Source organism: Rattus norvegicus, chromosome 1, assembly GCF_021556685.1.
Source record: "Rattus norvegicus strain SHRSP/BbbUtx chromosome 1, alternate assembly SHRSP_T2T, whole genome shotgun sequence".
Classification (NCBI taxonomy): Eukaryota; Metazoa; Chordata; class Mammalia; order Rodentia; family Muridae; genus Rattus; species Rattus norvegicus.
In genome coordinates, this window is record NC_141534.1 from 179,291,138 (window position 1) to 179,305,468 (window position 14,331).

The following is a 14,331-nucleotide window of genomic DNA, read 5'->3' on the forward strand; positions in this document are numbered from 1 at the left end:
CAGCTTGGTGGGCGGGCAGCATGGTAACTCGCTGTGTTTACAGCTTGGACATTTGAGCAGGCCTGCTGGCACCTGTCTCTCATATATGTCTTGGGGACATCTTGGGTTTATTTTGGAATAAATTGTGCCTGCCAGCTGTACGTGGAAAGAATTGAATACTTATTGGCTCTTTTGAGGGGGCTGAATACTCTCTTCACTTCCTCCTTCCTTCCTCTGCCTACCCCCTCTCCTTCCTCACCATTTCACTCCCATCCTCCACCTTCTTCCCTCCTTCTCCCCAGTCCCTCCTTCTTCCTTAGCCTCAGTTGTCCCGGTGGGAGCCAGGTTGGCTCATCCATCACTCAGGACATCTGATCTGCCATTTGAGACCTCTGATGCACCGTCTACCAGAGGCAGGCTGTCACAGGCAGAATTGGATTTTCAGTTAGGTTTAGTGACACCATTACCCTCACAGAATGCGTGTGAGGATTAAACAGGGCAGTGGGCTCAGCAGTACCCAATGCACAAGTCAGGCCATCCTTCTGCCCGCTCTTGAGTTGGTCCAAGGAATCTTGGAGCACAGATGGGATTAGAGTTTCTCTTGCCTTCAAACCTTCCATTTGGATTGTTCCCTAAGTGACTTTTGCCATTAAGCGGTGGCCCTTTAAAGAGTGTTTCAGTTGGCACTACCATAGACAATAAAGAGCTGTGGGAAGCTTGCCTTCTTGGTGACACCACTGGACTCAGAGCTGTAGGGTGAGGAGAGTCCCAATGTCACTGGGGACTTTATTCATTCCCTTATCTGCTGATACTTAAATATTACTCTAATGGGCATTAGACAAATGTCTTTATATTACTCCTGAATTTTGCTTGTTTAGGTTTTTTTTGAGAGTAAGAATCTCATTCTGTGCTCTTTGAGGGTTAAGATCTCATTGGGTTCCAGGCTGGCATGGAACTCAAACCCTCTGCAGTACGAATGCCTCAAACTCATTCACTATGCACACCAGGCTGGCCTCGATCCTCCCACCCCAGCCTCCTGCATGCCGAGGCGTGTACCACCATAGCTCGCTTATTTCAGATTCTTCTTGCGCGCACACAAATAGAGAGTAAAAACGGTTACGGCATTGCTGAACCTTTTCCACACTCATGATCTAGCTCTTCAGAATCTCATTTGGCCCTGCTGTAGTCAGAATTAACTGTCAACTTGACACAGCCTGGAATCACCTGAAAAAGCTCTCAGTTGGGTAATTGTCTCTCTCAGGTTGACATGCAGGCATGTTGGCGAAAGATTGCCTTGACTGTGAATTGAATAATTGTGTTGGCTAATTTTTTAGATTACGTTTTTATTTATTTATCTCTGTGTAGTACGGAGGTAGGAGCGCCTACCATAGAGCACATATGTAGATCAGAGGGCAACCTGCAAGCGTTGGTCCTCTCTCTACCATGTAGGTCCCAGGGATTGAACTCAGGTTGTCAGGCTTAGTAGCAGATGCCTTTACCCCATGGGCCCTTTCACTGTTACCCATTCTGGTTAAATTAGGACTTGGTCTTGTTTTTCTTGAGACAGGGTCCCAATATGCAGCACAGGGTGTTTTGAACCAGCAGTCCCGAGTGTTGGGATGCAAGCATGTACTGCCTTAAATGCTGGCAGCCTTGCTCATTTCAGCTTTACACACCATGATCACAGCATCCCCCATGCAGGGTCACCTCCATGCAGGGTTATCAGAGAGCCCTCTGGTGTGGTACTACAGAGCATCCTTTAGGGGACCTCACACTTAAGCCAGCTTGCTTTGAGAACATGGATTCAAATCCCCTGTTGGCTCCAACCTTTGCCTACCTATAACAAGGTACCTAGGTAGCCAGATGAGATCTGACTCTTGCAGCTCTCCCTGTTCTTTGACATCGAATGACCCCAAATCCCATAGGGCTACAGAACAACCTTCAGGTCTGGGCTGCCTCTCAGATACAAAGGCCACTAGGCCACTAGGCACCTCTTCTGAGGATGTGTGTGCAGTGCTCTAGGCTAGAGGTTTTCTGGCCTGGAGGACTTGAAGTCATTACAAAGTTCAGACATCCTTTAAAAACAAAATGGGGCTGGAGATACCAGTCAGTGTTAAAGTGTTACCCTCACATGCACACAGCCCCTACACTGAAGATCTGAAAATGATAACCAACGATAAGAAAAGCACATAAAACCAAACCAAGCCCATGTGGTCTAAGTGCCCCGTGTCACCTCAGGGTAGATTCATGTGTCTGCCTTCTTTGTCTCTCTCCCACTTCTCAGTCTGGAGGCTGGACTCACATCTCTGAGACTTATGAGTCACTTGACTCCTCAGTCTAGGTCCTGGAGCCTTTTCTCCCCGAGCTGTTAGGAAGGTCTGTTTTCCTCACATCTCATATATCAACTTCCCTTCTCTGGTGCACAAATTTCACAGGAAGTGGTTGTTTTCCCTCCACACATCCAGTGTCCTGGTCATCACTGGCTTTGCTGTTGCTGTGAGAACTAGGGAAATAGGCCAGTCCTGATACCATGGAAGTTGCCCCCCTCTTCGGAAGATGAAGGTCTCAGAGAGGCTAGGTAGCCCTGGTCAATGGCCACTGGGGTTCACTCACCTCTCAGGACTGCCAGCTTTCTCTGTCAGCTGCTTCCATGGCAGCAGTTGGCTTGAGGCTTCTACCTGAGGCAGCTTTTTGCCTCAGTCCTGTCACATGTGAACTCTGTGTCCCAAAGTCTTTCCTCGTGAAGATCAGTTCTCCTTCTGCCCTAGTGCAAATCCATCTTGTGTAAGGCTAAAGTGGCCCCAGCAGTGTGTGGAGTCAGCTGTCAGTTACCTAAGGGAATGGTGATTTCAGTTTGCAAATGTCAGGGGGCAGCTCAAAGCAGTTTACCTCTTCGATTGGTACCTGAGCCGAGGACCAAGAGAAGGGAAAATGTCTTTGAGGGGTTTCCAGGGTTTTGGACTTGAGAATTTGGTGAGTATATTTTTCTTTCCTTCCCAAAGTGTCAGGTAATCTGGGAGTATGATTGGCTAATTAGAGTTTATGAGGCTATGTGGAAAGAGTGTGGCTTATAAATCTGAGTCAGGCTTCTGTTGACTCCTGCTCACCTGGCCTCAGCTGCTCAGGTGCACAGCGGTCGCTCCAGCCTTCTGCCCTTGCAGAGGCCGGCAGAACGATCATTCTGAATCCCAGTGTCCAGCCCAGGCCCCACACAACATCTTTAAGACATGACTTCCTCCATCCCACCTGACTCTCATCTCCTCTGAAGAGCAGAAGTAACTGGAAAACAGGTTTTGGTGGCTCGCACTTGTACTCCCAGCACTGGGGGAGCAGGGTGGGGGTAGGGTGTGGTAGGAGGATCCCTGGGAGTTCAAATCTAGCTTGTGTTATGGCGTGAGTTCCAGCCCAGTCTGGGCTATAATGTGAGATCCTGTCTGAAAAAGGAAAAGTCACTGGAGGTTCTGCCAGTCCTTGTGATGTGGGTTGGCTGAGAACTGGTACTCAGCAAGCCGAGGCCCCAGTTTTGGTTTCAGACGTGCGTCACCTCACTTCCATCCTCGTGGTTCCTCTGTTGGACTCCGGTTTCTGAAGGAATCAGCACTCGGAACCCCTGGTTTGCCAGAAAGAACCAGACACTTAACTTTTCCAGACCCGTGGTGCTTTGCAAACCATCTAGGTGGGTCCTATCCAGGGGCCTTTGAAGACACAGGTCCACAGCTGCCTATGCAGATAAGCAAGCAGCAGCTAGGCTGGGAGGAGAGGTGCAGGGTGTGGGGAGAGGCCAGGCCAGGGAGAGGCTGATGAGAAGATGGCTTGTTTACATTGGGAGGTGAATTGAGAAACATTTATGGAGTACCTACTATGTGCCTGTTCCTCGTGCTATGAGGACATTGGAATCCACCAGGCTTGGCAACTCTTCCCAGAAGGTCTACAGTGCCAGGAAAACAAGACACACGTGTGTGTGTGTAAACAAGTGCGTGGCAGCAGGGGATTTAAGAAACCTCAGCTCAGTCACCAGGAAGTTCATGACTAGTCCAGATGACAGGGGGAAGGCCTAGGTGTCAGGAATGTTTTCTCTGGGCTGGGAAGACCTGGAAAGTTCCCTAGGAGAGGAGAAGGCGGCAGTGGTGTTTGATGTGGATCTTGAGGGGTAGGCGGAATGCAGATGGCAAGTGGGAGGAAGCAAGCAGAGAGCATCTCTCCCTCTGTGCATGCTGGAGGATGGGGAAAGAGCCAGTGGGATGGTGGAATAAGCAGAGATTCTGAGTGGGTGAGTGACTTTGGACATATGTGGAGGATCTTCTATTTAAGACAGGGCAGGATACCCAGAGACCTCTAGGGCCCAGTAAGACAAGCCAGACATAGTTTAGTGTCCACCTATTCCAATCTCGGCCACTCCATAGTGCTGGGGAGCAGGAGGGCAGGAGGCTTGCTAGCTACACTTTACCATCGCTCCTCTGGGATTTGACATTTTCATTCTGTTTTGTTTTAGACAAGTTGCATGTGTTTAAGCTGGCCTTGAACTTTGCTATATAGCCAAGGATAACCTTGAGCTCCTGATCTTCATGCCTCTGCCTTCTGAGTACTAGGATTACAGGCACACACCGCTGTACCTGCCTTTATACATTTGCTCAGGATCAAACCCAGGGCTTCATGCAAGCTAGACAAGCATTTCTTCTACCACCTGAGCAAATGCCCAGCCCTCCCAAGACATTCTAAAGTCTGTTCAGTCATTCTACCCGTATTTACAAGATGGCTCTATTCTTCTAAAACAAGCCAGCCACTGCTCTAAGCTCTGGGTTTACAACAAAGGAAAAAAATAGCAGGACAAAGCAGTACCCCATCTCACAGCTCCTGGAGCTCTTATCCAAGGAGAGAAACAACAAAAGGTCAGTACAAAAGGATGAGTCGTCCAACAGATGCCCCTTAACATACTGGGGTCTGGCTCTAGGCAGTGAGGACCCATGAGTGTCTACAAGCAGAAGGGTACCAAGAAGAAGTTGGGTGTTGTGTGCACACCTGTAACACCAGCACCTGGGAGGCTGAGGTAATACTGCTGTGTATTCAAAGCCACATGAGCTACACAGTGAATTCTGGGTCAGCTTGGGTTATAGGCTGTCTCAAAAACAAACAAACAAACAAAAAGCTAGTAACAACTGTTATTAAAGTACATGAGCCGTGCAAGAGGCTGAGGCAGGAGAATTACAGTAACTTAAAGACCAGTCTGGGCTATGTCTAGATTTGGGCTATGTCTAAATTCAATTTTCCCAAACACTTAAGATGAAAAGAAGTGACTAGGATGTCCCTACTCATCCCAGGAGGCCTTGGGACATCATTTCAGATTGGCCACACCCGATGAATCATATCATAGCCCTTTCCTAGGGAAGGTGGGGAGGGGGTAGACTACCTGCATGCCTTAATGAAGTCTTGAGTTTTGCTTCCCACCCTTTGCTCTCTGGCCCTGTCATTCTCAGACCAAGCACACACTAAAAGCTTGGCCTAAATTGATCATTGGCTGCCCTATTTCCCTTCTGTGCTCTGATGTTGGGGCTGGAACTAGGCACTTAGGGCCCAGTGAGGAGTAGAGACAGTGGGGCCTAGAGATAGTTTTGGGGAACCTTGCAGTTGGAGAAGGAGGGGGCAGGAAGGGGCCTAGGCTTCACTGAGGAGGAGGAGGAGGAAGAAGAGGAAGAGGAGGAAGAGGATGAGGAGGAAGAAGAGGAGGGCCATGGGAGTGTGATGCCCAGAGGATGCTGGGGACTGAAGCAGAGACAATGGGGATGTTTCCTTCTTGGGGAAAAATAGGTAATTACGTTGTTGTCAAAAATGTGGCTAAGCCAGCCTTTAAAATGGTGCTATGGCCCACGGACCCTCAGCAGGAAAGTTCACTCGATGGAAGGGTCCTGAAGAAATGCTTGCAGCAAGAAGAACACCCTCCACCCCTGACTGGGAGGAATCCAAGCCTCCAGCTTCGCTCGAGCCTGCCTCCCTCCCTCCCTTCTCCCTAGCAGCCTTGAACACTGGGGCTTAGACACTCCTTCCATACATGCGGCAATCTTTTAGATTCTCGGCTTGGGCTTGAGCCCACGCCTGGCAGGTCAGCAGAGCAGTGCAGACTGGAAGCTCAAACACCCCCGCTATGGAGTTTTCATCTTGCCATGGGAGAAGAAGCTGCTGGGTTTGAAGTGCACGTGCTTCTGAACACACTCCATAATTTACTAAAGAACAGGTCATGAGGGGCCTCCAGTCTCTAGGTGACAGAGATCCCACTAGAATTGTTCCCAGGGGAGAAGCTCAGATGCTTTCCACCCCGAGGTGAACACCCTACTTCCTAACCTCCACGCTCGCCTGCCTTACTAGCATTCACAGCCCCACTACTTGCAGTGTCCCTGTTTCAGCTTTTTGCCTTGGCTCTGCAATACTTCCCTTTCCCATCCTCCTCCTCCTCCTCCCAGGCTTGGCTCCAGCATTGCCTACTTCAGAGAGACTCTTTACTCTCCTTTCTACCCATTCTCCATCTGGCCTTCATGGTGGGAGCCAGCAGTCCCAGGTTCAGAACTCAGCAGCTTCTGGAGTAGAGCATTTCCCAGGGTTAAGTTTTTTGCCATATCCCAGGTTGTCAGGCAGAGGCTGGGACTCTAGTGGAGCGTGCCTGAGCAGGGCTCATGTTCTCCCCCTTCTAAGGTATGTGACTTAGTATAGATGCTTTTGTTTTCTTGGTCTCTCTGTCCTCATGTGGAGAGAGCATATGGTGCGGGCTCACATGTTGGAAGCATTGGATGGAATGATTTGCGAACAGTGCTGTCTGTCCAGTTCCAGCCTCGCTGGAAAGGGCTGACATATGGCAGCCTTCATCTTAGCGTGTTAGTTGTTGCCGTTTGCTTATGAGCTGTCTCCCACAGGGCTCTATGTTTGAACACTTGGGTACCCAGATGGACAACCTTTTGGACAGGAGGTCTAGCTGGCAGACCTTGTAGGCAGTAGGGACCGTGACTGAGGGGTCTAGGCCAAACCTACTTCTGCTTCTTGATCTGCCAAGATGTAATAAGCTATAAATCAACATCCTGCCACCACTGATGGACTCCCAGCTGCCATGCTTTCCCCGCCATGATGGACTAGTTTCTTCAAACTGTGAGCCAAAATAAATCCTTCCCTCCTTCCGTTGCCTCTGTCAGGAAATCTAGTCACAGCGGGGAGAAGAGCAGCCAAGAGTTAGCTCTCACTCCAGCCTTATAAATAGACACCATCCCCCTGCAAAGGGCACCACTTGACTCAGAGCCGATGTCCCTTATGGCCTCACTATAGGGCACCTTCCTCCTGCTCCCTCTTCTTCCTGAGCCTCAGCCCCAGCTTGGCCTCCCTGCTTCCTCCTCCAATACCAGACAGTGCTATGACCCTGTCACCAGTTCTCACCAGCCAGCAGGAGTGAACCAAGTCAGGTCATGAGGAAAGAGAAGCCAGTTTCTTTGACTGTTTGAGTGGCAGAGAGAAATAAGGAAAAGGATGGAATACTTACCTGGGGGATCCTTGTCATGGGGTAGCTAACACCCCCTCTGGCTGTCAGGCAGGTTGTAAGCTGTGCATATCCTCTGGGGCTTTGGTGACCCCCAAGCCTGGCTCACAGGGTAGACCCCGCCCACTGCTTGCCTTTTACCAATTGCTATGTCAGGAGAATTTCACATCATTCCAGACAGTAGCTTTCAATTTCATTCGTCCGCAAATGTTGGAAGTTTCCACCTCTGCCTCTGGCTTTGTCCCCTTTTGTGCCAGGCAATGTTAATGTCTGGACTGGCCTTCCCCAACTGGTTGTCTGGGTTACCCCTGTACACTAGGGTGCTAGGCTTTCTGAGAACTGGGAGGCTGGCAGCTAGCGTGCTTGTCCAGGAAGCTAAGGCTGCAGGAGAGGGGCTAGTGTGGCTTGGTCTTTGTTTTTGCTGTTAATCTAGATATCTTATTATTCTTGGCAACTTTAAAAACTCACCTGAAGGGGTATATAAGTGGTGAATAAAGCTACAGGAGACTCTCACTCTTCTTTCTCACTCTCACTCTTCCTTCCCATCTCCCCCCCCCCCCCTCTCTCTCTTCCTCTCTTCCTCTCTTCCTCTCCTGGCTTGACACGATTAAAAAAAAAAAAACTCACCTGAAGGTAGAGCTTCCTTTCCTGGGGAGAGTTAAGAGACCACTAGAAGGCTTGGGTCAGTCTATCTAAAAATAGAAAAGTAGATTATCTTTGGGTGCTGGCCTGGAAGGTAATGAAACAATGAGACCAAGCAAAGATAACTTTGTTGAGCTCAATGCCAGGCACTGCAGTCTCTCTACCTGGTAAGTCAGACTCTCCTGGGACAGACAACGAAGAACAAAAACAAACGCCCAACTCCCCATGGGATCCTCACAGGTGTGCTTCATCATGTAGTCCCCCGAGACTTACATAGAGCTCTGGGAGATTAAAATCTTTCTGTGAATGTTCAGGGGTGTGTGTGTGTGCGCATGTGCACGCACTCATGTATGCATGAATGCTTGTGTAAAAGTCTTGGGTCATTCCTCAGGAGCCATCCATCTTGTGTTTTGAGATATGATCTCTCACTGGCCTGGGGCTTGCCAAGTAAGTGAGGTTCATTGTCCAGCGAACCCCAGGATCTGCCTGTCTCTGTTCCCACAATACTGGATTACAAGTCCATGGCACTATGTCTGATTTGCATGTGGGTGCTGGGGTCAAACTCATGGGTCCTTGTGGTTTGGTGGCAAACACTGAAGCCACTGAACTATCTCATCAGCTTCCGAAATTAAAAATTCTTAGGTGGAGAGAAGGTGCCTTGCCCTGAAGCACACCTGGGTAGCTGAAGCTACCTACCTCTTCTGTGCCTTCAGTCAGTCACTTCCTCTGGAGGGGTGCCACTTCCTGTGCCAGCTGGTCAGGGAAGAAAGAACACAGCAGGACCACTGTGTCCTCCAGCCATTCTGAGCTCAGGAATTAGTGTCAGCAGAAATGATCTGTGAGAGGAGACCCCAGGCAGGGGCATTAGAATGAAAACAAGACCTGGGGAGGCGGAGGCAGGAGCCCTGAGGTTGGTGAGTTTGGCTGTTGATCAATGTAAGCCTCAGTCCTTTCGTCTGGAAATGGGGCTAAATGATCAGGTGACTGTCCAGACAGCAGTGCAGGCTGGGTAAGGTCCTAGAAATCAGGCAAGTTTTCCAAGGCAGTAGTTTTTCTTCCCTTCCTCCCCTTTTCTCCTCTTTCTTCCTCCTCCAAAGATCTATATTGAATAGCTATTTTAATTTTGAAGGATGGGGTACCACTTTGAATTCAGTGAAAATCACCTCTAGCTTCCTTTTGTCTTTCTCTCCTACTTTCCAAATGCTTATGGCAAAATCTGAGGCTGGGTTGTTGCCAGGGTCTGTGGGACCAGGCTGTTTGGTCTTGTTCTAGCAGCTTCTTATATCCTGAGGGTACTAATCCAGGGGCTTGCAGTGCTCACCTCTCTCTGCTGCATACAGACCCTTGCTGCCTTTGTTTGCTTTGCCCCGGCTGCCTGGGTCTTGCTGTGGTTGGACAGCTAGCTCTCCTTCCTGGGCAGATCCGGTAGTGATAAAGCAGCCATCTGTTCAGGGATGTTGTTTGTCAGGATTCTCTGTTTAAGGAACAGGCACTTACATAAAGAGGGAGTATGGTGGAAGATACCAGAAGAGGCTCTGAAGGATCTGGCCCCAGGAGGAGGATAGCTGACTGACAGCCTTCATGGGCCATTGTCCCCTTTCTAGAGGCTCCCTACCTACAGGCAGCTCTCAGGTTAACCCACCCAGCCTAAGGGGTGACTTGACCTAGGGAGAACCAGACCTCCCTTGCTCAGGCTTTTCAGAGAAGACTGCATATATACCCAGCCTGCACCTTGGGCTGAGGGATGGGAGATGGGTGGACTCTGTTATAGGAAGATAAGGAAGAACACCAAGTCAGTCTTTACCTCCTGCGTAGTGACAGCTGCTATTCTAAGGTAACTCTCACGTAACTCTTATTCTGTAGTGTTGGCCAACTTTCATGGGCCATGAGACTGAGGCATAAAGGTTAAGTAGTTTGCCCAAGAATGCCTCCTCCTCTTCTAGAAGGATCGTCAGGAAGAGGGCTCCAGGTGTGTCCCTTACCACCAACTCTAAGGAGGCTACGCCTTCTCCAATCACGTGCTGAGAACTAGTGTTGGGCTAAGTTCTTTACCACATTATCTCACTTAACCTTCAGACTGTCTTTATAGAGTGGGTATTAGAATTAAGTTAATTATAAATTAAAAAAAGTTTTTTGAGACAAAGACTCATGGATCCTAGCCTGGCCTCAAAGTGACTATGTAGCTGAAGATGACCTTGAACTTTCGAGGCTCCTTCGTCTACTTCCCAAGTGCTGGGATTACAGGCACACCCCATTACTCCTGGTTCTGTGTGGTGCAGTGCTTGGGGTCAGGTGTCAGGGAAGCACACTCCAACTGAGGTGCATTCTCAGCCCGTAGCATCAGTTTAGCTCAGAAGCTCAGAGACTGCTTTCCCAGGAACCACTAACTATGTAACAGTGAAGAAACCATACTACTGTAGAGCCGCAGATGTTGACTGGGAAAACGTTAAATGAAGGCATTTCTCTTGCTCAGCTGGAAGCTCTGGCTGCCTGAGGTAAATCCCACAGTTGGCTCAAAAGCCAAGCCTTTGTCCTCTGCCCAGCAGGCTGGGGTGTGGAATCTTCAGTTTTTACATGCTGGCCTTGAACCTGCCTTGTTGTCTCTAACTAAACTCACACCAAGCGGCTCCTGAGCCAGCCATGTTCCCGTACATCCACGCTCTAAATTCATACACTCCCCACCCCCCTTTTTTTAATGCTACCTTGCATGTGCCAAGCAAACGACTCCCCTCTTGAGCCACACCCCCAGCCTTTATTCAGCAAGTTGTTGCTGAGTGCCTGGAGCATTCCAGGCCTCGTCTAAGTTCACAGAGTCCTCAGGGAAGACCCTGATTCTATGCAGCTACATGTGGAGGGCATCAGAGAGGAAGACCGTAGAGTTCCTTTCCCTTGGGCTTCTCAAGCTCTTGGGTTCCACGGGGACACATGTACCACCAAATCAGGTCCACAGGGAACCAGAAGCCCCCTGCTTCTTAGATTTTGCCTGGCATGATGTCAAGTTCCCGGGAGATGGCATTTCTTCATTCTGACTGATCACAAAGGGAGGCTTTGTCAAGGAACGAGTATGGGCCTGGGCTTAGGGTGCTCCACCATGGATCCTAGGATTACTGTGGTTAGCACTAGTTGGAACTTTGGTTCAAGCACATGACAGAGTTCTAGCTCTTTCCAGGGTAGGTGGGAGGATTTGCCAATGCAGAACATAGTAACCAGCCAGAGCAAAGCCTGTTCCACAGGTAATTCCATGACTAGTCTATTAACAGTCATCTGTGTCTTTAAAGCCAGTGAGGCATTTCCAGTTGGAAAGGGAATCACTGGTTATGTTAAGCTCTTTATTGTATAGCTAGAGAAACCTAGGCCCCTGGTAGCAGTGGAGTCTGAGACCGTTCGGTCAGGTATGATATATAGAACATGTTTGGCTGTTGGTCAGAATGTAGACTGGTTGGTCTTTTGAGTGGCTAGATAACAGTGTGCAGAGGCCTCTGGGAATCTGACTAATGTTGTTCTGACCCAGCCATGTTCAACTTCCTGCCGCTGTGTAGGTAACCCAAGCAGACCTTCAGAGAGCCCCTTATGTCCCTGCTGTTCTTGGTATATCTTGTGAGCTCTAGGGAGCAGGATGTGATACCAGGCTTCTTAAACTCTGGTTAAGCTGACAGTAGACTTCCAAATTCAAGATGTCTAACACTCCTACCTACTGTTCCTGGAAGCTTCCCTTGAGAAGCAGGCTAGATGTGGTGAGGCCCCTGCCTGCTCTGACTTCTCCAGTGAGGCATTAGTACCAAGCCTACAGCTCAGGCTGATAAAATGTAGCCAAGGCAGGCTAGCCTGTTCGTCAATTGGCACAGGCCCTGAGGGCTCTGGGCATGGCAATGGGGATGATGATGGACGGGTGTTGACTCCTAGTCAGGTGACTGCTCTCAGAACTTGCCAGCCTCAGAGCTGCATCAGGCTTTCATGTTCAAGGTACCCTAGCTTGGTTGGAAGGACCCTAAATGTTAAGCATGTCAGCCTGGGCTTGAGGCCTACCATGTTATAACAGGGCCAAGACAGGTGCTACCCAAACCTTGAGGCCTCAGCCTCTAGTCTGTGTGGAGCTGCTAGGATAAAGCGTGTCTGGTCCTGGTGTTGCTGACTCTGTATGTGGCCAGCACTCAAATAGTGAATTTCCTCTCATAAGTGGTGTGAGCAACTAGACAGGGGATCCTTCCTCCTCATATTCTAAACATGCCTTTTATGTACTAGAGAGAATATCCATGCATGAGGGAAGGGTAGCAGGTCCTTCGCTTCTCCAAAGCATAGACAGATCCCTGGTAGATCTCAGATTTCACATCTGTGTCTGTTTCATCCTCTTAAAGTCTCTGAGACATTTTGATTTTCTTTGAATGTGAAAATAAATCACTAGAAATATTTTATAACTCTGAGCTCTTTCTTCCAACCAGGTGTGGAAACATTTCCACAGCAACAATTAGAATGTAACCAAATCTTGTGGGTGGTCACCGGAAGCCAATGTAATCATTTGGTTAGGAAACAGCCGTGCTCAGCTGGCTTGCTTCTGTAGCTTTCTCGCTGATTTATCCTCTGGGGACCTTTCCCCCCTTATTCAAGGGACAGATTATACATTGGCGACCTGCTAAGTGTTATACCAGTTGGACTTGCTGTCATTCTGTCTTGAGCTTAGAAGTTCTGGCACTTTCTCAGTAGACTAAAGCAAACTTAGTGTAAAGATAATATGAAGCCCCAGGGTGATCCTCCTTGGAGACATACCTGACTGACCATCTTGTGGGCCTTTCCCCTCGCCACCCATACCACTTCTAACTGTCCTGCCTCATTTTCCACCCCTTCTCCATCCCTAACTCCATCCCCAACTCCATCCCCATGGTTCTGAAGCAGTTCACCAAGTCTAAGACATGTTGTTCCCCTAAGAAGCTTTCTTTGCCTCCCAGGAGGGGCTGGTAAAACTCCTCTTCCCATGGTGCTTTGTGGGTTCCTTAGACATACCAGTATGCTGTCTGTACTTGTCTCTCACCTACTGGCTGAGGAAGACTTTTGTGCAAGAAACCACCATGCAACCTTCCTGTCTGAGCAGAACACAGCTCCAGCCCAGGGAAGCTGGGTAGTACATACTCACTGGCTCAAGGATCTGAACCCTGAGTTCATTTAGGGCTTATGATCCCTGAAGTTCTGTCACACAGTACTCCACATGAAAAACGGTTGTATTACATTCCCTTGTTTGTGGCCATGTCTGATGTGACAGATCTCAAACTTTCAGGGCACTTGCCCCAGGTCATACACACATTAAGACCAGACCTCCGGTCTGTGTCCAGGGCTCATCTGGCTTCTCTAATATAAACCTTTATCATGAGAGAGGTTATTTAGAATAAACCCCTCATTATCAAGTGAATAAACTGAGGCCCAGCCTGAAAAGAGTTTCTGCAGGTTGTAAGACTAGCCAGTATAGAGTGGGGAACTGGACCATAGGCTATGGACAAGCATTAAGGCCTTTCATCTGCTCCCTGTTTTCTTCTCCTTTGCCTCTCTTTTGTGAACTCCACTTTGAGAACATTTTGAGGCCTGTTGTCTGCCTTTGTTGGCACTCGCCCGGGGCCCTGAGCTGGAGGGACACGGGAATATGAGCTGCCTTTCTCATAGGAACATTCAAGAATTGGATTTTGTTGAGGGAGGGGGGAGGGTAGGGGTCAGGGAGGAACAGCAGGGTCCATGTGACCACTGGTGACATGTTGGTGCATTCAGAGCCGGCTTGGTGGGCACACAGGGGATAGTATGAGGGGTGGATTGGACTCAGAGGAAGGCTTCTTTAGAGTTCTGATTTGTGAGTATTAGGCACAGATCCAGGCAAAGAGGTCCAGTCGATCAGTGTGTGCCAGCCTGAGATACCTCCCGCTACACACAAACACTATATCCACGGAGGAGTGTTGGCAGCGAGCAGTGAATTCCAGCATTGTCTGAAGCAAGTGTGGGATGAGGCATGTATGCCTTTCTGGCCAGCTCACTCCTCTTATGAGCCCATGAATTGTCTTGTTTTGTTTCTGAGTGATCATGTGCTCTCTCCCCACATTGCATTGTGGGTCTCTCCTGGCTCATTCATTCAGTCCTGGCTTGACACAGGGCCAGGCAAGCTCAAATGTGAACTCCACCCGTAAGCTCTGCCTCCAATTCCAAGTTGAAACATACAATTT

At 49.2% G+C, this 14,331-nt stretch overlaps 1 protein-coding gene and 1 long non-coding RNA gene across 45 annotated transcripts in view; one reads left to right on the top strand and one right to left on the bottom strand.

Moving 5' to 3' along the window:
* Window positions 1–14,331, top strand: part of Mical2 (microtubule associated monooxygenase, calponin and LIM domain containing 2) — a 184,407-nt gene that overhangs the window by 9,548 nt on the left and 160,528 nt on the right.
* On the bottom strand, window positions 1,306–8,387 carry LOC147996929 (uncharacterized). Its single transcript, XR_015652359.1, has 3 exons — window positions 8,299–8,387; window positions 8,120–8,184; window positions 1,306–3,589 (listed from the first exon to the last, which is right to left on the bottom strand). It is a non-coding gene; the product is annotated as an uncharacterized LOC147996929 (long non-coding RNA).